Source organism: Neofelis nebulosa, chromosome 1, assembly GCF_028018385.1.
Source record: "Neofelis nebulosa isolate mNeoNeb1 chromosome 1, mNeoNeb1.pri, whole genome shotgun sequence".
Lineage (NCBI taxonomy): Eukaryota > Metazoa > Chordata > Mammalia > Carnivora > Felidae > Neofelis > Neofelis nebulosa.
In genome coordinates this window covers 86,723,294-86,748,994 of record NC_080782.1, presented here as the reverse complement: position 1 = coordinate 86,748,994, position 25,701 = coordinate 86,723,294, and the positions used below count along the sequence as shown (strand labels likewise).

Here is a 25,701-nt window from a genome sequence, read left to right as displayed (position 1 = left end):
CTATAGTTACTTTCAATCCTTTTTTTCTTTAACCTTCATACTAGAGTTATAGGATTATCATACCATGATATTATTGAGAATTCTGAATATGACTGTATAGTTATCTTTACTAGTATACTGTATATTTTCACATGTTTTCAGGCAACCAGTTAACATCCTTTCATTTCAGCCTGAAGAACTCCTTTCACCTTTTCTTTTCCTTTTTCTTCTTTCTTTGTGTCTTATTTTAGAGAGAGTGCACACATGCAAGCAGGGGAGAAGGGCAGAGGGAGAGAAAGAGAATCTTAAGTAGGCTCCACACTGAGCACAGAGCCTACAGCAACACAGGGCTTGATCTCACAACTGTGAGATCATGACTTGAGCTGAATCGAGAGCCAGATGCTCAACCAACTGAGCTACCTAGGCGCCCCTCTTTTCACCTTTTCTCATAAAGCAGATCTAGTGGTGATGAAATCCTTCAGCTTTTATTTGTGTGGGAAAATCTTTATTTCTCCTTCGTTTCTGAAGAATAATTTTGCTGGGTAGGGTATTCCTGATTAGCACATTTTTTTGCTTCCAGCACTTTGAATATATCATCCCACTCACTCCTGGCCTGGAAGATTTGTGCTTAGAAATCCTCTGATAGCATTAAGGGGAGTCCCTTGAAAGTTATAAGCTTCTTTTCTGTCTCTGCTTTTAAGACTCTCTTTGTCTTTGATTTTTCACAAGTTTATTATAATGTGCTTTGGAAAAGCTGAGTTTGTTTAGGGACCTATATTATATATTCAGAAGTCCAATAAACATCTTTACCAGAATGACACATAGCTATCTTATCTTTAGCATGTTCAAAATTGATCTTATAATTGTGTGCTTTGACCTGTATTTCCTAGGAAAGTTCCACCATCCACCCAGGTACCCAAACTGTGAACTTAAGACTCTTTCTACTTCTTTTTTCTTACACTTCACATGCTATTAATCACAAATTATTTTCTAGCCTAACTCCTACATGTCTTCCTAATTTACCTTCTCATTTTCATCTTCATCTCTTATTCCATCACCATCTCTTCAGTTCAGTTCTGTCATCTTCGTCTGGTCTTTTGGGTTGCCTCCTAGCTTGTGTTCCCTTCTCTAATTTCTTCCTTTTTAAATCCATCCACTAAATTCTGAAATATGGAAATGATCATATCACTCTGATGCTTTGAAACCCAACAGTTGCTTTTCATTACCTTCAAGTTCACGGACTGATAGGTCATCCATAGTTGACACTAACCTGCTGAACCAGCTTCATTTAGCATCCCTCACACCCATCCTCCCCAATTACCTTTGTAACCGAATCATTCATTTGATATCTCCAGTGGTCTCTTGATACCTTTGAATGTATCTTCTATGTCTCAGATGGTTTTCTTTGCTTTTGTCTGCCTAGAAAATATCTATTATTTTCCTCTAAACATCAACTTAAATATCAGCTCTGTCGAGGATCTAGTTTCAGATTAAAATACTACCTCTTATATGTAGCCTTGATAGACTCAGAACCTGTCATAAATCCTATGATTTAGCAACCATAGTATATTATGAACACTTGATTATGTCAGCCATGTTCATTGAAATTCACACTAGAGATAGGTGATTAATAATTGGTAACATATGGTAGAAGTTACTAAATTTTTGAAGGATACAGGGCATAATTTACTCTTTAATGTAAATATCTGAACCGAAAAAAAGGAAAGCCTTAACAACCCAAGCTAAGTGTATACAAAGGAGGGTTTAGAGATAACTTTCGTGCTTTCTCTATGCAGTAACATGTATATAATAAAATTTTGCACAATCATATGATTATCAAAATGTATCTAAAAGTACTTGGAAGTGACCAAATAATACTGTATCTCAACACTTTAAATACTACATAAGAATGATGATATTTTGTAAGAAAAAAACTTTCTTATACATACATAAAGGGTCAAATTGTAATTTACCAAGACTAATGGATTTTTTAATCTAGGTTTAAGACACACAACATGATCTGGAGAAAGGTCCTACACAGACTATAAAATTGTAAGTTTGCTTTTGTCTGTCAAGTAGAAAATCCAGTATGGACTTGTTATTGCTCCTTTGTCACTGAGTCAGATGATCTTATGACTGTATGAGGAATCATACTATACTCAAAGTTAACAAAAGAAGGCTTCCTATACCTTTAACATTTTCTTAAAGACATCTTCATCACTTTTTGAAATCAGTGCTAGAAATTTTTCCAGCTTTCTTTTTATCTTATAATTGAACAGTGCTGAAATAAAATAAAGTCAAAGTAAAGGAAATCAATCAATTTTGATTGATTTCCATTGGTTACCAGAAATCATTCTATTGAGAGTACCCAGAGGTAGTTTTTATTGAGTAGTTTATAGAGTATCCTTGGAAGTAGTCACCCATTTTTCTTGGATTCACTTCTTGGCTACTTGAGAAAAAAGAAACAAGCTAAAGAGAAATCTTTAGCCTGTTCATTCAAGGGCAGAGGGAAGAGAATATGGAACTGAGTCAAGAGCCAGGGTGGAAGCAAAAGGAATATAACCCTGAGAATTATCCCTAAATAGATTAAAAAAAAAAAAAAAAACACATTAATTTGAGTCTACAACTCTGTGGCTATGAACGGATAGAGTGATTGAGAATCAGTGTCCGAGTCATGCCATATAGAGAAGAAGACAGTGAAGGCTTTCTTATCTCAGTATTCCTACCTTTCAGCTGCAAGACCCTGACACATCAATAAATGTCAATAGCAGTAAAACTGACATAATAATGATGATAGATTGGTTTGTACTTCCAAACACTTGCTTTTTTCTTTCTTGCTTGCTAATTCATATGAATTCAAACTTAAGAAAAAATCAACATATACCTATAGAATAACTATTATGTGCAAAGGCCTAAGTGAATTCTCATCTATTTAATCTAAGAATTTGTTTGCTCATAGTGAAAAAATGCATAACTTAATTTTAAAATTGCTTACAGTTTTTTAATTTTTTAGTATTTCAGTTTCTCAGTTTTTAGCATATTTTACTCTTGATATTTTGATCTTTTTTTTAAACAAATCTTAATTACAACCTCTTCTGATTATCCTGATCCTGAGCTGAATTACCCATTTTATAAATTATTCAATCCTCTGAAAACAATCTAATTTAGTTAGCTATATTAGGAGAAATTGTTGTTAATATAGAAGACAAATCTGTATGCTCTAAATTAGAACTAAGCAGAAGTAATAGTGGTCTATTGCAAGTATGATCACATGAGAGTCTTTATTTTTATTAAATTACTTAAAAAGAGAATCATGAAAAAATGATTATAAATATAGAGAGCCTGTTTACTTATTGTCTAAGATTAGAGAATATTGACATAAATGAATGCAGGAGCAGTATTATCAGGATCTCTTCATAGATTTGTTCAGGTAGGGGGTGTATTATTACACATGGTGTACACACACATACACACACACACACACATAATATATGAACATAGAGATAGCTGCTTTAGACTAGCATTTTCCATTTATTCAGATCTCCAAAATAAAGAGATATTGGAAGTATACTTTCGTTTAAAATCTTAGAATCCCAGAATTGAAGGATTGGAAAATATTTTCAAGCTTGCCTTAATAAAGTCCTCAAAAACATCATGATTAAAACCCCTGTTCAAAGTATCTTGAACTTCTTATCCCAAATATTCAGTTTATTTGACTTTTTATGGGTACTGATTAACAACCTACTCCGCTAATCTTATCTCATTCCCTTATCTTGTGTTAGCTTTATCTCTCCTAGCAACAACCTTAGCTTTTGTGACTACTGCTTTATCTCTCTGAGAAACAATCTGCCTGGTGCCTTGAGTGACATCCCTCATGGCTTCTGAGTCCCTGGATTCTTCTCTTTACAAGCAAGGTGGAACCTGGACAAAAGAGAACTTTATAAAGCATCGAATCCAGTCCCCATGCAATCTTTGAGTAATCTTTACAGCATTGCAGACCAATGTTCATTCATTTTATAGTTGAACTCATCTGTGAAAAAGAATGTATTTCCTCCCAGGGCTTTCTTATGTAGAGTAAAAAAATCTCTTAGATTCTGTCTCAATGTCTGATTGCTGAGTTCATACCAAAAAACAAACAAGAAACAAAAAATAACTTGGTATTTTCCATGTGATAATCCTTCAGTGTCACAGTTTTCTTTTTTTTTTTTTTTTTTCCAAGCTGAACATTTCTGATTTGTTCAAATATGTCTTCACGGGGCGCCTGGGTGGCTCAGTTGGTTAAGAATTAAGCATCCAACTCTCGGGGCGCCTGGTTGGCGCAGTCGGTTAAGCATCCGACTTCAGCCAGGTCACGATCTCGCGGTCCGTGAGTTCGAGCCCCGCGTCAGGCTCTGGGCTGATGGCTCGGAGCCTGGAGCCTGTTTCCGATTCTGTGTCTCCCTCTCTCTCTGCCCCTCCCCCGTTCATGCTCTGTCTCTCTCTGTCCCAAAAATAAATAAAAAGCGTTGAAAAAAAAAAATTTAAAAAAAAAAAAAAAAAAAGAATTAAGCATCCAACTCTCTTGATTTCAGCTCAGGTCATGATCTCATGATTCGTGGGATCAAGCCCCAGATTGGGCTGTGCCCTGGCAGCATGGAGCCTGCTTGGGATAATCTCTCCCCCTCTCTTGCTTATGCTTGCTGCTTATGCTCCTTATGCTTGCTCTCTCTCTCTCAAAATCAATAAACTTAAAAAATATATATGTCCTCATATAGTGTGCTTTTGCATCTTTTCACTTATCTCAGTAGCTCTCTTCTAAACTTATTCTGTCTATATCAGTCTTTTCTTTCTTTTTCTATTTTATTTTTGAAAGAATTTTAAACACAGAAAAGTTGCAAAAATTGTCAGCATTTACATACACCCTTCACCCTGGGTACGCACACACATACTTACGTAGCCATGGCTCGATGATCAAAACCAAGATATTAACTGTGATAAATAACTATTAATTAAATGGCAGACTTTGCTCAGAGTTACCCAGTTTTCTCCACAGTGTCTTTTTCTGTTCCAAAATCCAGTGCTGGATTCCACATGTCATTCAGTGATTACATCTCTTTGTCTCCTCCAATCTGACAGTTCCTCTGTCTTCCCTTGTTTTTACTTTTGATAAGTACTGGTCAATCATTTTATAGAATGTCTCCAAACTTGGTTTTATTTAATGTTTTCCCATGATTATATGGAGAGTATGCATTTTTTTTTGTTTTGCAAAAATGGCACACAATATTAAAGTACAAGTTTTTGTGTGTCATCCAATATGTTTTCGGTTCTCTTGGATATATACCTAAGAGTGGAATTGTTGGGTCATATGATTTAACTTGCTGCTTTCAAGATTCTCTCCTTGTCTTTGTCTTTCAGCAGTTTAATTATGATATTTCTAGATATGGTTGTCAATGGTTTCTCCTAATTAAGGTTTGTTGAGCTTAATGTGCAAATTAATGTTTTTCATCAGATTTGGGAAGGTTTTGGCTGTTATTTCTCCAGATATTCTTTCTATCCCTTTCTCTCCTCTTTTGGGACACTTACTATTCATTTGTTGATAAGCTTGATGATGTCCCAGGAGCTCTGAGGTTCTGTTGATTTTTCTTCATTATTTTTCTTTCTGTTGCTCAGACTTGATGATCTCAACTGACCTATATTCTTATTTACTGGTTCTTTCTTCTACCTGCTCAAAACTGCTGTTGAGCTTGTCTAATAAAATTTTCATTAAAGTTATTATACTTTTTAACACTAGAATTTCTGTTGGTATTTGGGTTTTTTTATTTGTTTGTTTTGGGGGAGTCTAGTTTTTTTTTTTAGCAATTTCTTTCTCTGTGTTGGTATTCTTTATTTGGTGAGACATCATTCTTATACACTCATTTAGTTCTTTACACATGGTTTCTTTTATTATTTGAACAAATTTTAAGTAGCTGGTTTAAAGTCTTTATTCAGTAGATTGAATATCTGGTTTTCCTCATTGATAGTAACTTTGCTTGCTTTTTTCCCCCTGTATATGGACCATACTTTCTTATTTCTTTGCATGTGTTGTAATTTTTGTATAGAACTGGATATTCTAAATAATATAATGTGGAAAATCTGAAAATTATATTCTCCCTTTTCCTCAGGGTTTGTTGTTTCTGCTCATTTCAGTAGTAGTTCTTCATTTATTGAGTTTTATGAACTAATTCTATAAATGTATAAAACTAAATTCTATAAATATTCTTTGTCAGTGGCCACTGATCTGTGTTCTGTTAGTTTAGTGATTCATGATTGACAATTATTTCCTTAAATGCTTGGAACCAAGAAATCTCCCACTCTTTACCAAGTGGTTCTATATGCATGTTAGAACATGACTTCAACACTCCACCAGGAAGTTGACAACTACCCCTTAGCCTTCACTTCCTGCTTATGTAGGCCTTCAAGGTCAACCAGTGATGAGAGAGCCTAAGGGATTCTCAGGTTTTTCCTGAGCATGGGCACAGTCCTAGGCATGAGCGTGAATTTCTAAATTCTCAGGAATATATTGGCCCCCTCCGAGGCCTCTGTGGACATCACATACCCCAGCTTTTCTTACAATCTTCTTGGTTTGTCTGTTTGCCCCAGTTGTTTTTATTCATTAGTTCAGGAAGCCATGAAGTTAAATAACTTGCTTTACATTGTTTTTAATAAACAACCCCGTCCCTTTCACCCCCTCATTCTTACCATCCACCCAAGGAACAGAATTTCTGTACTGGCTGGACTCTGAGACAGGTCAAATATAGAAATATCCTTGTAAATTAGGGCTTTCATTAGAAATGAAGCTTTCAAAGAGTGACAGCTGCATTCTCCCACCCAAATTTCTTCCCTAGTGGCTACTAGACTGTGCCAGGAATGCGAGTTGTTATTTTTCAAGGCCACATGAAACTAGAGACCAGTTCTGATATTTAAGCAATCCAATATTACATAAATATGCTTAACTCTAGAACACCCAAGTACTGAAATGCGGGAACATAAAACAGTATGCTTCAGCAACCTCACTATACTAAATATGTCAGGAGATGTGTCTGTAGATTTTTCTTCGATTGGAGTGCAGTGGAAAAGGCAGCTTTGGAGGTAGATGGACAAGGAGTCAAATACTGACCGTGCCATATTCTGATTCTGTGACCCTGCACAAGTTGCCCTCTAAGAGCTTGAAGTTCCCCATCTGTAGAATAGGTGTAATAAAAACCCGTGTCTTAGAAATGTGATGTGGATTGATTGAGATGATAAATGTAAAAAAAAATGCATGTGAATGTACAGCGTCTGGCACACAGGAGGGGTCAGTTTGTGAAAGCCTAATTTATCAGTCTGTGAATGTGTGTCTCATATGAAGTAATAATTACATGTAACCTATCAGATAAGCCTGTCTAAATATTACTGGCCCTATAAATTCTTAAAGGGTTGCTTATCATTTTATTATCTCCAGATATTCTGATACTGTTATTTAAATTATTTCTATCATTTTCTTTTGCATCTTTGACATTAATATTGCAAACAGTATATTCTTTAATATTTCTGAAACTCAGAAGCTTTTATCAGCCTAACTTAAAGAGTTTTGTTTTGGTTATAAATGAGGGGAAAAATACAAATAAAGCTTTCCATATTTTATATAACAGAATACCATACACGGGGTGACTTTAAACAACAAACATTTATTTTTCATAGTTCTGGAAGCTCACAGTCCAGATCAGAGTGCCAACATGATCAGGTTCTTGGTGAGGGCCCTCTTGCAGGTTATGTCCTCATGTGGCCTTCCTGGGTGCATGCACAGAGAGATCCTGTGTTTCCTAATCTAAGAATTTGTTTGCTCGTAGTGGAAAAATGCATGGCTTAATTTTAAGATTGATTACAGTTTTTTAACTTTTTAGAATTTCAGCTTCTTAGTGTTTTAGCATATTTTACTCTTGATATTTTTGATAAATCTTTTTTTTAACAAATCTTAATTATAACCTCTTCTGATTATCCTGATCCTGAGCTGAATTACCCATTTTATAAATTATTCAATCCTCTGAAAACAATCTAATTTAGTTAGCTATATTAGGAGAAATTGTTGTTAATATAGAAGACAAATCTGTATGCTCTAAATTAGAACTAAGCAGAAGTAATAGTGGTCTATTGGAAGTATGATATCACATGAGAGTCTTTATTTTATTAAATTACTTAAAAAGAGAATCATGAAAAAATGATCATAAATATAGACAGCCTGTTTACTTATTGTCTAAGATTAGAGAATATTGTCATAAATGAATAAAGGAGGAGTATTATCAGGATCTTACCATGAGGCCCCACCCTCATGACCTAATCCAACAATAATTACTTCTCAAAGGCTCCACCTCCAAAAACATCACACTGAGGGTTAAGGTTTCAATGTAGGAATTTTGTGGCAGACAGAAATATTCAGTCCATGGCAGGTATTTTTAAAGTTTACCTAGGGGAGCCTGGGTGGCTCAGTCGGTTAAGTGTCCAACTTCAGCTTAGGTCATGTTCTCATGGTTCATGAGTTTGAGTCCTGCATCGGGCTCTGTGATGACAGCTCACAGCCTGGTGCCTACTTCAGATTTTGTGTCTCCCTTTCTCTCTGTCCCTCTCCTGCTCGCGCTCTTTCTCTCTCAAAAATAAATGTTAAAAATTTTTTTTTTAAGTTTATCTAAATGTGAATGTAATCTAAAGTAAATGATTAAGTATCCATTTTAGTTCCAGGGAATCATTTTTGACCAGGCCACAAGCTGTGAAAAATAGTAGAACTTTAGTCTCATTTTTGTTGAAAGATGAAGAACTGTGTTCTTCTGTATCCAGAAACAGCCGGGTTATTCTAAAATTATTCTCAGAGTAAAGTTTCCTGTAAATATTTTTGCTTATACCGACTTCATTTGTATCAACAATGGCTCTTTCCAAGTCTTAATACTTACTATAATAACATCAGTATATTAATGTGTAACAATCACTTATAACTCCATCACAAAGATAATTTGAGATAGATAGATAGATAGATAGATAGATAGATAGATAGATAGATATTTTAATGTTTGTTATTTATTTTGAGAGAGAGAGAGAGGGAGAGAGAGTGAGCAGGGGAGGGGCAGAGAGAGAGGGACACAGAGAATCCCAACCAAGCCACGGGATATCAGCACAGAGCCTGACATAAGGCTTGAACCCACAAACCATAAGATCATGACCTGAGCCAGACACTCAACCAGCTGAGCCCCCAGGTGCACCTCTGGGGCGTGTGTGTGTGTGTGTGTGTGTGTGTGTGTGTGTGTGTTTTAACCTTTTTTGTATGTATATGCACACACACACACACACATATATATATACATTCACATATATTTGAATATATACATTCTCAATAAAAGCAGGATACCTTATGTACTATTTTGCAGTTTACTTTTTATGTGACAGTTTTCTATATCAGTATATATTAATCATATTTTGTCCTATAGTGTTTTGTTATTTCACCAACCCTCTATCATTAGACTTTTGAACTATGTCTAGTTGGGTTTTTTTAATAACACTGTTGTAATGTATATCCCTATAGAGTATAATGTTTGTTGTACTTCTGTTAATATTTTCCATAGGATGAATTTTGAGCAATGGAATGGCTCATTTAAAGGACACCTACATAATTTTTTACTTTAAAATATATTACCAGAGTGTTTTCTAAAATAACAAATAGCAAATTATAACAGAGCCTGTTGCCCCACATTCTTGCCAGTTCTGGGTATCCTAAGTTTTTTTTCAGTGTTTGCCGATGTGAAATTTTATAAAAAATATTTTTTTCAAATTTTTATTTCTTTAACAGTTAGTATGTTTTAATAGCTTATTTTATTTTGTACCAGACATTATACTAAGTACATGGTCTCATTTATATATCTTTGCATAGCTTTATTTAGCATTTTTCTTTTGTCAGTTGTTTGTTCATCTCCCTGCATTAGTTTTTCTGATTGTTCATGTTTTCCAATAATTTGAAGTGTTTGTTTTCTTTTCCTTTTTTAAAAGGTGAGGTTGGCTATATTAGGGCTATTACTTTTGTCTCCCTTGAATTTTTATTTCTCTATTCACACATCATTCTCCTATCCATTTTTAAGGAAATTTTACATCTTAATGTATGAGATGAGCTTTTGTGTGATATCAGATCATTTCAGAGAATCATTTGTGTGCTAATTAAAATTTCCAAGTACAATAATAGTACGTTGAGAACATTTAAAGTGATTTACTCAGGGTCAAAATGGTGAAAGTGTGTTGCCACAAGACCCTCAGTCTGAATTCATCCTAATTTATTAACTAGAGGCAGAATCAGGAAGACTAATGATTACTTATCACTGCAAAGTGCTAAGGACTTGGATATGTGAAATATCAAGCCAAATAAAGTATTAAGAAATAACTAATTGTAAAACTGTAGGAGATGGAGTTGTAGTGATAGAGATGTTTGTGAAATTGCATTTTTTAAAATTTTGTTTTAATGGTTTGTTTATTTTTGAGACAGAGAGAGAGCCAGCGCGGGGATGGAGCAGAGAGAGAGGGAGACACAGAATCCAAAGCAGGCTCCAGGTTCCGAGCTGTCAGCATAGAGCCCAATGCAAGGCTCGAACTCATGAACCATGAGATTATGACCTGAGCTGAAGTCAGATGCTTAACCAACTGAGCCACCCAGGCGCCCCTAAAATTGCATTTTATCTTGCTTATTTCTTTTAAAAAATTTTAGGGACCAAATGCAAAAGTTGGTCAGCTTTCGTTTTCAGATGTTTTGTATTACAAGGTATTTTGCAATATCTCAAAAATTCTCATTTGAAAAACTGAAAAAGCTTATACAACCACAAATGACCAAGTGTGTATTAGTTCAGGAAACAAATCAGTTATTTATAGCAGAAGTTCTGTTGAAGATAATTCTAATGAAAAAGGAAATGCCCACAAATATAAACATTGTGTCAAAGAGGATACTTGGTACAACCTAAGAAAACCGTTCCCTGCTTAAAAAGATTTTCTGACAGTTGATTTTCAGGTTGTATTTTTTACTTTGTAACTTCTCAGGGCAAGGATATCTGCCTGCTTTTTCTTTTTCTTAAAATAATTTCTTATTATAAAATTAATGTTTATTTTAGAAACTATGGAAAACTTAGAAATATAATTTTGAAAGATGAAAATCAGATATATTTCCATTATTCCTATATTAGCACTTCTAATTGTTGATATGTTTCTGTTTATGTCCTGATTTACATATTTTGGTTTTTATAGTTCAACATTGGGATTACACAATTCTGTCTCATTTCACTTAATGTTATATCATTAGAACTTCCCATACCATTAAGTGTACCTCAGCATTTTTTACTGGCATCACAGTGTCTTTCTCACGATAGAATTTGTCATATTATGTTTATCATTTCCCAGCTTTGGACATTTAAATTCTTCCCTGTCCCCATTTTTTTTTTTTAATTTAAATCCAAGTTAGTTAACATGTAGTATAATAATGGTTTCAGGAGTACAATTTAGTGATTCACCACTTACTTATAACACAACAGTGCTCATCACAATAAGTTCTCTCCTTAATGCCCATCACCCATTTAGCCCATCCTCCACCCACCACCCTTCCAGCAACCCTCAGTTTGTTTTCTGTTTTAAGGGTCTCTTATGGTTTGTCTCCCTCTCTGTTTTTATCTTATTTTTCCTTCCCTTCCCCTATGTTCATCTGTTTTGTTTCTTAAATTACACAAATGAGTGACATTATTTATCTTTCTCTGACTTATTTCGCTTAGCAATACATTCTACTTCCATCCACATTGTTGCAAGTGGCAATATTTCATTTTTCTTATCACAGTAATATTCCATTTTATTTATTTATTTATTTATTTAACATTTATTGATTTTTGAGACAGAGAGAGACAGAGCATGAACAGGGGAGGGGCAGAGAGAGGGAGACACAGAATCTGAAACAGGCTACAGGCTCCGAGCTGTCAGCACAGGGCCCGACGCGGGGCTCGAACTCACGGACCGCGACATCATGACCTGAGCGAAGTCGGACGCTTAACCGACTGAGCCACCCAGGCGCCCCTCCATTATATTTATATACACCACATCTCTTCTATCCATTTGTCAGCCGATGGACATTTGGACTCTTTATGTAATTTGGCTATTGTTGATAGTGCTGCTATAAACATTGGGGTGCATATGCCCCTTTGATTCAGCAATCTTGTATCTTTTGGATAAATACCTGATAGTGCAATTGCTGGGTCATAGGGTAGGTCTATTTTAATTTAGTTTATTTTTTTTTTCTTGCCTCTTGGTCCTGGACACAATATTTTTAAACTTTTGAGAAACCTCCATACTGTTTTCCAGAGCACCTGCACCAGTTTGCATTCCCACCAGCAGTGCAAAAGGGTTCCTCTTTCTCCGCATCCTCCCTAACATCTGTTGTTGCCACAGTTGTTAATTTTAGCCATTCTGACAGGTGTGAGGTGGTATCTCATAGTTTGTATTGGTTAATTTTAGCCATTCTGACAGGTGTGAGGTGGTATCTCATAGTTTGTATGGTTAATTTTAGCCATTCTGACAGGTGTGAGGTGGTATCTCATTGTATTTCCCCAATAATGAGAGATGTTGAGCATCTTTTCATGTGTCTGTTAGCCATCTGGATGTCTTCTTTGGAAAAGTGTCTATTCATGTCTTTTGCCCATTTCTTTACTGGATTATTTATTTTTTAGATGTTGAGTTTGGGAATTTCTTTATAGATATCGGATACTAACTTTTTATTCGACATGTCATTTGCATATATCTTCTCCCATTCTGTTGGTTGCCTTTTAGTTTTGCTGATTGTTTCATTCACTATGCAGAAGCTTTTTATCTTGATGAGGTCCCAATAGTACATTTTTGCTTTTGTTTGCCATGCCTTGAGGGACTGTCTAATAAGAAGGTGCTACAGCTGAGATCTAAGAGGTTGTTACCTGTGTTCTCCTCGAGGATTTTGATGCTTTCCTGTCTTACATTTAGGTCTTTCATCCATTTGAGTTTATTTTTGTATATGCTTTAAGAAAGTGGTCCAGGTTCATTCTTTTGCATGTTGCTGTTCAGTTTTCCCGACACCTTTTTCCATTAGCTATTCTTTCCTGCTTTGTTGAAGATTAGTTGACCATACATTTGTGAGTCCATTTCTGGGTTCTCTGTTCTGTTCCATTGATCTATGTGTCACCATTTTTAATATTGAAAAATCTGCAGTGATTGTGCTATGTCACATTTCCATAGCACAGATTCCTTAAAATGAAATTACTAGATTAAAGATACATTTTTAGAAATACTAAAATTGCAAAACTGTCATCCAAAAAGGTTGAAAATATAGAGTCACCTGGGTGGCTCAGTCAGTTGAGTTTCTGACTCTTGATTTCTGCTCAGGTCATGATCTCACAGTTCGTGGGATCGAGGCCTGCTTGAGCTCTGTGCTGACATCATGGAGGCTCCTTGGGATTCGCTCTCTCCCTCTCTCTGTCTCTGCCCCTCCCCTGCTTGTGTGTATGTGTGTGCACATACTCTCTCTCAAATAAATAAACATTTTTAAAATGTTAAAAATATAATCCTTTTTTTAAAAGTTTATCTGAGAGAGAGAGAAAGAGCACAGTTGGAGGAGGAGCAGAGAGAGATGGAGAGAGAGAGAATCCCAAGCAGGTTCCACACTACCAGTGTGGAGCCCAATTTGGGGCTCAAACTCAAGAACTGCAAGATCATGACCTAAGCAGAAGTTGAACATCTAACCAACTGAGTCACCCAGGCACCCCAAAAATACAATCTTAATGATACTTCTTTTGTTTAAATATTTATTTATTTTTGAGAGAGAGCATGAATGTGGGAGGGACAGAGAGAGAGGAAGATACAGAATCTGAAGCAGGCTTCAGGCTCTGAGCTGTCAACACGGAGCCTAATGCAGGGCTCAAACTCACGACCATGAGATCATGACCTGAGCCAAAGTTGGACTCTTAACCTACTGAGCCACCCAGGTGCCCCCTTAATAATATTTCTTGAGAGTACCAGTCTCCCAACACCAATGCTAGTCTTGATTATGAGCTTTATGATTTTGATAGGTAAATGTCATATATTAGGGCTCTCCAGAGAAAAAGAATCAATACAATATAGTTAGCTGGGTAGATAGATAGATACATGGATATAAATTTATTATAAGGAATTGGTTTGTGAGATTATGGAGGTCTGCAATTACCACAATCGGCAGGGAAAGTTAGCAAGCTGGAGATGTAGAAGAACAGATAGTGTAGGTGTGGTTCCATTCTAAAGGCCAGGAGGCTTGAAACCCAGGAGCAGCCAGTGTTCCAGTTGGTGTCTGAGAGAGGAAGAAAGCCAATGTCCAGTTCAAAGACCATCGGGCAGGAAGAATTCCCTTTTATTCAGGGGAAGATCCAGGGGATTTTTGTTCTATGCAGGCCTTCAGCTGATTGAATGAGGCCCACCCACATTGAGAGCAATCTGCTTTACTCAGTTTATCTATGTACTTAAATGTTAGTCTCATCCAAAAACAATTTTACACACACATCCAGAGAAATGTTTGACTAAATATCTGGGCCTCTCATGGCCCAGTCAAGTTGACATATAACCAGCATATGCAATGAAATAATGTTTTGTTGCTATTTATTTAATGAGACCAAGGAGTTTGAATACACTTTTATATATTTATCGGCCATTTGTACCTGTTTGATAAACTGTTTGTGTCCTTAGTTTTCTTTTGTCTCTCTGCCTCAGTTGAGTTGTCCAATCTTAGACATTTTATTTGCTGTTTTCCCACTGTTTTAAAATCAAAGATACCAAAGTATCCTGAGTACTTATCACTAGACCTTGCGTTCTATCTACATGATTACAATAATCACACCTTTTTTTTTCTTAATCATTTTTCAAGTCTGACTTTTTCCCATGCGTCCTGCCACAGCTACTGAGGTTTGTGTGTCCTCTTAGTCATTCGGGTTTCTGCATCGCCATACTGCTCATCCCTGCTTCCAGTACAGATTTGACTTGTTATTGCATATTTCCCCGCTCCTTTTCTCCCCTTGTTACCTCCCTCAGAATACTTTTGTCTGGACCTTACTTTGCTTCTTTCCTTAGGCTTTGTCTTTTTGGATTATATTTAGAGTTTTAGGCCATTTTCTAAAACTTTTGTTCTGGTCCCCATTATAATTTTCAAAACCATCATCTTTTTTTCTGGCGCTTGCGGGTTTTACTTTTTCTTTTCATGTATCCCATGTTGGTTATTTATTTATTTATTTATTTATTCATTCATTCATTCATTCATTCATTCACAGAATCGGAAGTAGGCTCCAGGCTCTGAGCCATTAGCCCAGAGCCCGATGCGGGGCTCGAACTCACGGATCGCGAGATCGTGACCTGAGCTGAAGTCGGACGCTTAACCGACTGCGCCACCCAGGCGCCCCTCATGTTGGTTATTTTTAAAAAGCATTTACTCATTCTAGAATGAGATCTCCCTGGAGCCTTGTGTTATTCAATACACGAAATTTTGATTTGGGGTTTTGCTCACCTTTGTTCTTAGTTATTATAGGGAATCTCTTTAAATACAAATCTTGATTTAAGGTTTATTTACATAGTAACATACATAGTAAGGTCTATGTGTATAGCACAGTTAATGGTAATTAACAGCATGCATCTACTGTAGGTCTATAAGAAAGAAGTGTAGTTTTCAGCTACCCACATAGGTAGTCATCTGGCACTTTAAATCAGTTGAATACATGAAAAATGTGAGCCCCCAAAGACATTGCTGCCAGTTTTTTCCTGTCTCTCTGCCTCTGTAATGTATCTTTCCTGGGAACCATACATCTCCGAGTGCCGTAGCCAAACACAATCCCCTTTACTCCTACTGCCCCCGTGGATTTGGTGAACTGCATCCTTGGAAATAATAGATAAAGATCATCAGGACCAATTTAAGGGGTGCAGTGCTGGCAGAAGAAAAGGAACCGTGGCTGTCTCACCAAGAAATTCCTGTGATCTGCCCAGCTTCCTAGTTGATAGAGATCCTAGCTCTTTTTAATGCTAAATGAGGGCGCCTGGGTGGCGCAGTCGGTTAAGCGTCCGACTTCAGCCAGGTCACGATCTCGCGGTCCGTGAGTTCGAGCCCCGCGTCGGGCTCTGGGCTGATGGCTCGGAGCCTGGAGCCTGTTTCCGATTCTGTGTCTCCCTCTCTCTCTGCCCCTCCCCCGTTCATGCTCTGTCTCTCTCTGTCCCAAAAATAAATAAAAAACGTTGAAAAAAAAATTTTTTTTAAATAAATAAATAAAGCTAAATGAATACTTATGTGAACCATTAGATAAGTTATTTCTTCGTGGAAAATTTAGGTGCAAAGAGGTGCAAATCCAGAACAATTATAAGTAGCATAGCCAGAATTACACCCAGTGTGTCTGACTTATCTGTAGATCCATAGCTGCTCCCACACACATACTGGAAATCCTAGTCTACTTGAAACAGTGTAACTGATGTATTTTATTTGAAAATCTGACAGTTATTCAGAAGGTAGAGGAAGCAGTAAGGCCAACAGCTTGACATAATTCTGTTTAATTTTAGAAATAGAAATGATAAGATCCAGCAGAAAATAACCCTCGCCAAATGGAGCTTTTGATAAACAGAGAAGGAAATCCTGAACATAAGTAGATATATGTGCACACTAAAATTTAGGAAGATCAGTTTTGAAACAGATAAAAAATTGGAGAACATTTCATTACTGGAGATTCTGAAAAACAGTGGCAGAGGAATGAAAGTTTTAAGAATGAACTTCAAATGGAATGGTTGAAAATAATTTTAAAAAGAGGGAGAAAAGAGGAAGGCAGTCATCAGAATCAATCTGGGGGTGTGTATTCTCATTTGGGGAGGGCTCAGAATAACAAGGGCAGGCATAATGAAAGAAAGTATAAATATATCCTAGAGAAAAAGAATGGCTAATGTAGGAAAAGAAGAACTTAAACTAAAATGAAGTGAGGCTTGTTAAAAATGATAAAATGACAAGTGGAGGAAAGGAGAAGCCATTGAAAGTTTTTGTTAAGATTAAAAATACCCTCTACAGTGGAGAAAACCTCTATAGGGAGGCATTTAATATTAGAAAAAGAAAAGATGATTCAGTTCGATTTTGCTTTCACTTTCTCCATCAAGTAGAAAGAATCTCTAGGGAGGGAAGAAAAGAGCTACCAGTAAAAGACCTGAACTCTCAAAGTGAGCTGATTATGTGAGCATCTAGGCGTTCTAAGTCACTTCACATTTATTTCTCTTCCTGCTTGACTGATAAAATTCAAATATGAGAGAATTTGAGGAACCAACATTGAGGAATGTGGAATGCAGGACAGTTCTGTAATAGAAAACAAATGGAAAATAAGTGAATATTGTCCCCAGTTTCATAAATTGGATTCTCAGTCTTCCTGGTCCTGAAAAAAATTCCCAATATCTTCGTAAATTGATGCCTTAAGAACACTTAGAAAAAAAGAAACCAGTGATAAACTAAAAGATAACATATACTATTGGACCAATTTCCTTTATAAGGAGTGTACCAGTATACTCTCTATAGGAGAATGCTATGGACATTGTAATCTGTGTCATTTTTTCCCATTGTTTGTTAATGACGTGATGGTAAACTATGGGCTGGATGTAGCTGAGTTGTTTTATGCTTGCTTAAATCAGTGTACCTAAAGAGTATGGCTTTACTAATTCGTTTTGAATTCTAAAGAGAAAAAGAAATTGCTGGAAAACAGTGGCATACATGTCAGTAGGAGACTGATCATGATGTTTAGGAGGATGTCACATGACATCACAGAGAAGGTTTGTGGACCTGTCCATAACTTCATAGATAGATAGAAGCATAGATAGATATGCTTTGTGTCTTTACATAGATATGCTTTGTGTGCTTTAGATAAGCGTAACAGAACACAGCTTTCTTCAAATCTGTGAAGAACTGACTTAACAAAAACAGAGACCAGAAGAGTCAACTTGGAGAGTCAAACACTGATTGGAAGTTAATTAAATGACTTCTAAAGTTCCTTTCCCCTCAGTGTTTTATAATTTGATTCTCTTTTATAAATCTGAAAAAATTTTTAAATCTGATGTATATTTTTAATTGTTTTTAAAAATAGACTACTACATTCAATCCTACACTAAAGGAGCCTACTTTGTATAATTTTTTAGAATTCATTTTAAACTTTATTGCTTTTCTATGCTTGTTTTAGAGTAAATGCTCAATAAATACTCAGTAAATAAATTTGGTTGACCAATTTGCTTTAAGAGTTTAGTTGTTGTAGGGGCACCTGGGTGGCTCAGTTGGTTAAGCATATGACTTCGGCTCAGGTCACGATCTCAAGGTTTGTGGGTTTGAGCCTCACGTCAGGCTATGTGCTGACAGCTCAGAGCCTGGAGCCTGCTTTGGATTCTGTGTCTCCCTCTCTGTCTGCCCCTCCCCTGCTCACGTTCTGTCTCTCTGTCTCTCAAAAATGAATAAACGTTAAAAAAAAAAAAAAAGATTCTAGTTGTTGCTAAAATATCACATAGGATATAATTGCTAACCCAAAAATTGGCTTCTTGTAAAGGAAAAAGATGCCCCAAGATACTCATATAAAAAGAAATTTAGCGGTATTTTAAATTATATTTTAAAATAATATCAAAAAAGTTTCAAGGCAACAATTCCAGTTTGTTTGTCACTACTATTTATGTTGTGAAAAATCTGCTGATGGTGCATTCTCCAACTTTATCATCAAGTAGGTGCTCAAGCTATTAATTTTGGAGTCATCTTTGGCATTTCCCTCTCATCCACTTTCCACATGCTGTTAGTCACAGGGCTATTGATCCTTTTGATAACACTTAAAACCTGTTCCCTCCTGTCCTTTTCTATTTCACAGGCCTAATTCATGTCCTTGTGATCTTGAACCAAGTCTATTGCAATAGCCTCCAAGTTATTATATTATTTACTCCCCATTTTAATCCTTTCGCTGTACCGTCACCAAAGTCCATTCTAAAACAAGATCTGCTTAAACCCCTTCAGCACCTCTCTGAAAAAAAATCCAAACTTGTTTATACAGCAGGCAGTTCCCTTACTGCCCTTCATGCACTGGCCACAACCTGTATTCTTCCAGCCCTTCATAGCAGCTCATGCACACTCAGCCCTGATCGAAGGTACTTGTAGACTAAGTACCAAGTTTCAACCCAAGATACTTACAGAGTACCCCAGAGTCATAAAGCCTCAGGATAGACATGGTTCATCTTCCTGAAGTTTAATTTTATTTAAATTAAGAAAGGTAGTTTTGTTGAGAAGGGAAAGAGGACAGAACCCTATCCAAGTGAAAATATGTAAGAGAGGTAATGAAAAATCTCAATGAATTTTTAAAGTGAAATAGATAAAAACTACAGAAATTTCTTAGAGCGGTAGGCCTTTTCAAGCCACAATGTTAAGAATCACCAGAAATACCCGTTCATTATTCATCATTAATAGTTCTCAGTGGAGAAGTCTAAGAAACACTGTTGTAGACAATTAGCCCTTTCTTGAACATACCAAGGCATTTCATACTTTGCTCTTTTTTGGAAGACCATTTTCCTTCTTCACTGCTAAATGAATTTTTACTCAACTTTTAAGGTCTAGTCAAAGGCTGTTTATTTTATGAGACCTTCTCAGAACACCTCAAAGAAAATTAATTGCATCTTTCTTTTCCTGTAACACCTTTAACCCCTCTTATCGATGATAAGATGTCTTATAGTTAAGTATTTACCTGTCTCCCAATTAGGTCATAATTTCTATGAAGGCAAAGTCTTATTCTTCCTTGTAATCCTGGAATCTACCCTGCAGTCTTATGCTGGTAAATGTTTAACAACTGGCTCCTGGGGGCAAGGGACATCTGATTTGTAGCCTTAGCTAGTTTTCATGGCTGGTTTCAAGCTACCCATGCGACACCACCAAACACGGAGAGGGAAAGAGATGCATGGTAGCACCCCATATATGACATGTCCACCACATTTCCACAGTGGATGGATGGGTGATAATAAGACCTAGTAAAATAATAAGAAAGTGGTGAGTTTTGAGTTTTAACTTTGCTTTTAATATAATTAAGTGTAAGCCTAATTTTTAATACTGGCTGTGTTTAACAGCTGGTTCACAAAATTCTTAAAAATTGAACGATCAGCTCTCGTGAGCTTGCACAAGGCAGCCTCTGCATAGCCTATGCTCCTTAGAAGTAAATGTTAACAGACTCCAACAATCATTTTCAGAGGATTCTAGGGGGGAAAATATGTTGGTAGTAGTGTAGGAACACTAATACTTCCCTTAGGTTGATACTGATGTTATCTTCAAATAATCTATTGCATCTGTGTGTGACTTGCTATGTCTTCAATTCATTTAAATGTTCAAAATGTGTTGCCCATTGGGGCAAATCACAGGGTAACACAAAGACTATTGACCATGTTTCCTAAGTTTCCTCCAAGCGTGACTTTTTCTGGCATAGAGATGTGAGGTGAAAGGAAGCAGCTATGACCTTCCACTCTCAGAACCTCTGCAAAATGATCTTTAATCAAGGAAAGGATGAAGAGAATAAATGTAGTATCCAGAACTGTCCATGCTTCCTCTGATAACATTTTTGCTAACCCATCTTTGCACTCAGGCCCTCAGATTGCACTTACTGGTCCCACTGGAGAGAACTGAAACGAGACAGGGTGAATCACATAGTTCTGGCATGTCCCAAGAATGACCTACTGCCGACTTCCCTTGACGTGAAATAAGATATTCTTGGTAGATTTCAGAATACATTTTATTTTTTATTCCAAATGGTCACACCGCTTGTGTGTGCTTAGTCATACAATAAATATCTGTCTGTGATAGATAATTAGAGCCAAAAATTGGGAAGTAACTAGAAATTTTCTTTTGTTAAAGCTGTAGCTTTTGAATATGATTTTAATAAAAGAATCCACGTTAAGTTTTCTTTTTCCATTTTATAATGGCAAAAGAGAGGCAAGTCAGTTCTGTCATGAAATAAAGTTATATAATGTGTGTATTAAGTTGTACTATAGTGCCTATGTCACTAAATTGGGTGGATTTCAAAACACTCTATCACAGCCCTCTAGGGATTTGGACTCAAGGAGAAAGAATAAAAGCATCAGAAAGTTAAGCACATACATTTAAATATGTTTCAGTAAATTAAGGGTAGTTATATGAATTATGAGTATATATTCCATGTGTTTCTGAAACACTGCAAGTTGTTTTGGTTTCTGAATTCCATTAAGGCATCACAGAAACAAACAGATGTTGACTAGATCAGGGTCACCCTAGTAATATACTGTCATCATCTCAGCCTCTCCTTTTTTAAAATGTGTCTGTAGTGGGTCACAAACAAAATAGTCTTTAAACGTGAGTTACTAAAAACCAGCTGGGTTAAGAAATAGGTGTTAGTAGAGGAATAAAATGAACAGGACACCTGAGCTTCCAAAGTACTGAAAGATGGTCTTACTCAGCATTTCTGAGAAGTGGTGGTTTCATACACAGTTCCTAGGGCAGATCAGAAGAGCCACCTCATACATCTGTCCATCTTCTAAAAGAAGGGGAAATGCTTGAATGAGCACAAAGCCTGTGTTAAAGCCAGTCTTCTTCTCAGAGATGAGATGATCTTTGAGGCACTTTTCATTGACTCTTGCTTGCCCTGGCCAGACGTAGTTCTTTCTGGACTGTAAGTCAAGTTTAGTTTTCCTCTGAGTGACGGAATGTTTCAAAGTAGAAAAATCATTGTTCACATTTGTCCAGATAGGTTTTTTTTTTTTTTTCAGTGAGCTCTCTGCCCAATATGGGGCTCGAACTCACAACTCCCAGATCAAGAGTTGCATGCTCTACCAACTGAGCCAGCCAGGCACCCCTGTTCAGATAGATTTTTGATGGGCCAAAAACAAAATGAAAAAATTTAGTCAAAGATATTTTCAGATACTAAAGCCACTGGAAAATGAACACTTAAGTGATAGTGACTCCACAATATAAAGAGACTTTGTCTGATATCTGAAAGTGCCTAGCTAACTCATGCTACTTCATTAGAAAGCTGAAAATCTTCCATCAATCAATCTGTACTTGCATCCTAGAAATCACCTTTCATGCAACTGAAGTATATTAAACTTAGTATCTGAAAACTTTATGAAATGTTTGAAATATTTAATAAATATCAGACAAAGTAATGATTCCCACAGTACTAAGTTCTGTATTGAAATAGTTGACATGCTTCTCTCTCTCTCCCAGTAGGCTGTAAATTCCCTGAAAATGAAATCCAGACATTATTTGACTTTGGATTCTCAGCATAGTGCACAATTACTCAGTGTTTGATAAATGAATGATTTCTTAGAAACAGATAGCAACATATTTTATTAAAATCCTTTTGTATTACTTACGTTATATATGTAAAGGAAATTTGTAACAATATACATCAAACCACTAGCAGTGGTTTATCTCTGGGGAATGGGGTGGGGCGTGGGTATCAGAAGCCCTTTACTTTCTGCTTTGGAGTCTTCTGATTGTGTTTATCACAAACTTCACTACTTTCATAATAAAAAATGTTTAAAGCCAAAAAAATGTGGCACCTTAAAAAAGCTTTATAAATGGGAGAACTTGGCAAATGACTAACTCCTTGTTACCTTTATGTTGAAGTCTTCACTGAATTTTATTTCCATTTATTTTGTTTTCGAAGGAGGGACAACTTAATTTGAACACTTTGGTAACCAACATGTCATTTCTGGTTCTTTCCTGATATCTTGGATTAAACTTCCCTTTACAATTCTGCATCCACTTCCCCTTCTTCCATAGTTTCCTAGGTTCATCATGATCACGTGAATGAGTGGTAAAAAAACATGACTGCCCAGATCCTAGGAGAGTTCACTCTACATTCTTCCTCATTCATGTAAAACAATGTTACGTAAAGAATATTTACTTTTGTGTATTGTGTGTGTATACAGCATTGCTCATCTTACTAGGAAATGATGAATGTTAAATTTCTCACTACACTCATTGTTCTGTTTGTCTATGACATGGCGTATGTTGTCCTTTTACATTCTTTTTCTACAGAGATTTGGTCGGGCAAGGAGTAAAAAAGTGGTGCTAACAGGTTTCGCACTTTATTAGCATTGAGTCTCATTCCATTGATAGTAGTAGCACTGAACTGATCTATCCATTTAAACGAAAACACTTTCCTCCCTGGGAAATGAGCCATCATCTCCTTCAATTGTGACTTCCTCCAGGTATCTGAACTTACCTGACTCCATTCCCCACCCTCCACTCTTCACATCTAGTAAAATCCCCTCTTGTTTCTGGTTCTTTCTTTACGGTACGTCTCTCATTTGGCTTTTTCATTCCATGCCCACTACCAGCCCTTAAATCTATGACCTGAAATATTGAAATAAAAACAAGTCCAGTACTTAGCTGGCTCCCCAGTTTTTCTGTAATTGAGGCCAGGTTGGTCTGCTGTCCCCTACCGGTAGTCTTCTGGGGATCACTTTCCTACTTACTCCTAAATAAAGTGTGATTTCCCTTAGCCTAACTTTCAGTGTCCCTTGATACCTTTTCAGCTTGGTCTGTGACTGTTAGACATTTCATTTGTTCCAGTCTACTTGGGAGGCTTGTTATTATTCCCCTTCCAACACCTTATTCTTTCCTTACTCTACCCATTTGTTTATACCGTTTGTTTTCATAAATCGCATTCAGTCTTCCTTTCCTGCCTCTCTGTCTGTTAAAATCTTGTGTATACCTTGGGGTTTAATTCTATTACCTTCTAGAAGCCTTGCTTCCTTTTCATTATAGGCAGGCTCTCTGTCCTATGAATAGCTTTCTGTTTATTTGAATACTCATGACACTTACAGAATTGCTCGCATCATTTGTGTAGCTGTCTCTCTCCCTGTTACTTTACTTGCCTACTGTGTGTCAAGTAGTGCTCTGATGCTGAGGGAATAATAGAAAACAAGAAGCAGTTGTTCCCTGCCTTAGACAAGATAAGTGATCAAGTGTGTTCATAAATGTTTAACATTGAGATGGCTCAAACGTACATCTCTTTGTAATTTCTAATCAGCCTTTAATTGACTGATTTGACGCATACTTTGCCTTTACAACAGGAACAAAAAATCTTTTATCCATTCAACACAAAGATTTATTGATCATCTGTTTGGATCTAGACACTGAGTGGTGGAAAGTTCCTCAGAAATTACCAGACCCTGGGCGTGCCTGGCTGGCTCAGTGGGTAGAGCATGCGACTCTTGATCTCAGGATTGTAGGTCCGAGCCCTACAGTGGGTATAGAGGGTACTTAAAAAGAAAATCTTTATGAGAGAAAGAAAGAAAGAAAGAAAGAAAGAAAGAAAGAAAGAAAGAAAGAAAGAAAGGAAGGAAGGAAGGAAGGAAGGAAGGAAGGAAGGAAGGAAGGAAGGAAGGAAGGAAGGAAGGAGGATGAAGGAAGGAAGAAAAGAGAAAGAAAGAAAAGGAAAAGAAAAGAAAAAAGGAAAAAGAAAAGAAAAGAAAGAAAAATTAATTACCAGACTCTGGAGGGTGCTTGCTTTTACAGCCACCACCTCAGCTCTCAGCCCCTGCAAAGATTCACAGACGCATGTACACACAAGTGCAGAGACAAATTCCCCCACACATGGATCCACACTTATGAGCCTGGGATGTTTCTTGGCCTCTTTTTCTATCTCAATTTCTTTAAGCCTATTATTTATTAAAGAAGAGAAAACCTCAAAACTTTGGGAGGAGGGGAAAAGCTGACCCTTATTTTATGAAAACCATTCTCCATTCCACAAGATCAGACATTAATCCCATAAGCATGCCAAGAGCCAGGTTGAGGAGCTTTAGGTATCCTTTGGCCAATGATGCGAATGTACTCTCACTCACTTCAGCTTGAATGGACAGACCAAGTAAAGCTAAATGGAATGAAAGATAATGTGACCAAAGCAGAGAGAGCCGTTGTTCATTTATTCATTCATTTATGCATTTATTCAATAAGTATTATTAAGTACCTTTTATATGCCAAAATGGATTAGGAGTCATTGGATGTATGGTAATAAAAACAGTCTGAGACATTATTCCCAGTGGTAGTAAAAAGAGAGAAGGTACAGGGTTGCAAAGGGAAGGATAAAGAGGGAAAAACAGAGAAGAGGACTTTGACATTAATCAAAACTGTCATATATTATATCTTTTTAAAATTATTTATTTTTTTGAGAGAGAGACAGGGCACATGTGAGTGAGGGGCAGGGAGAGAGAGAGACAGTCCCTGGAGGGGCAGGGAGAGAGAGACAATCCCAGGAGGGACAGAGAGAGAGAGAGAAGCAGGGCTCATCCGAGGCAAGGCTCGTGCTTACCCAAAGCAGGGCTTGAGCTCATGAACTGTGAGATCATGACCTGAACCAAAGTCAGATGCTTAACAAGTGAGCCACCCAGGTGCCCTTTTTTTTTTTTTCAGAGACTTGATTTTTTTCTATATGTTGTTGCTAACCTTCCAATTTTGACATATATATGTGTTTTTCATAAGAGACCTTGTTCTGTCATGCAGCATTGACCAGCTACCAAACTATGTGAACTAAATTTAGACCACAACTGGCAGAATGTGTTCTCATGTAAAGAAAATAGAATACATCAGGTAATTCCTGTAGTCCTGTGGTAAAAATGTATAATAATAAATATAATATGCAGAAGTATAATAATAAAATTTGTGAACTTTTT

The 25,701-nt window shown here is 36.6% G+C and overlaps 1 protein-coding gene across 5 annotated transcripts in view; it reads left to right on the top strand.

Annotated features, from left to right (window-relative positions):
- Positions 1 to 25,701, top strand: part of ADGRV1 (adhesion G protein-coupled receptor V1) — a 563,532-nt gene that overhangs the window by 374,590 nt on the left and 163,241 nt on the right. The gene's annotated exons all lie outside the window — the stretch shown is intronic.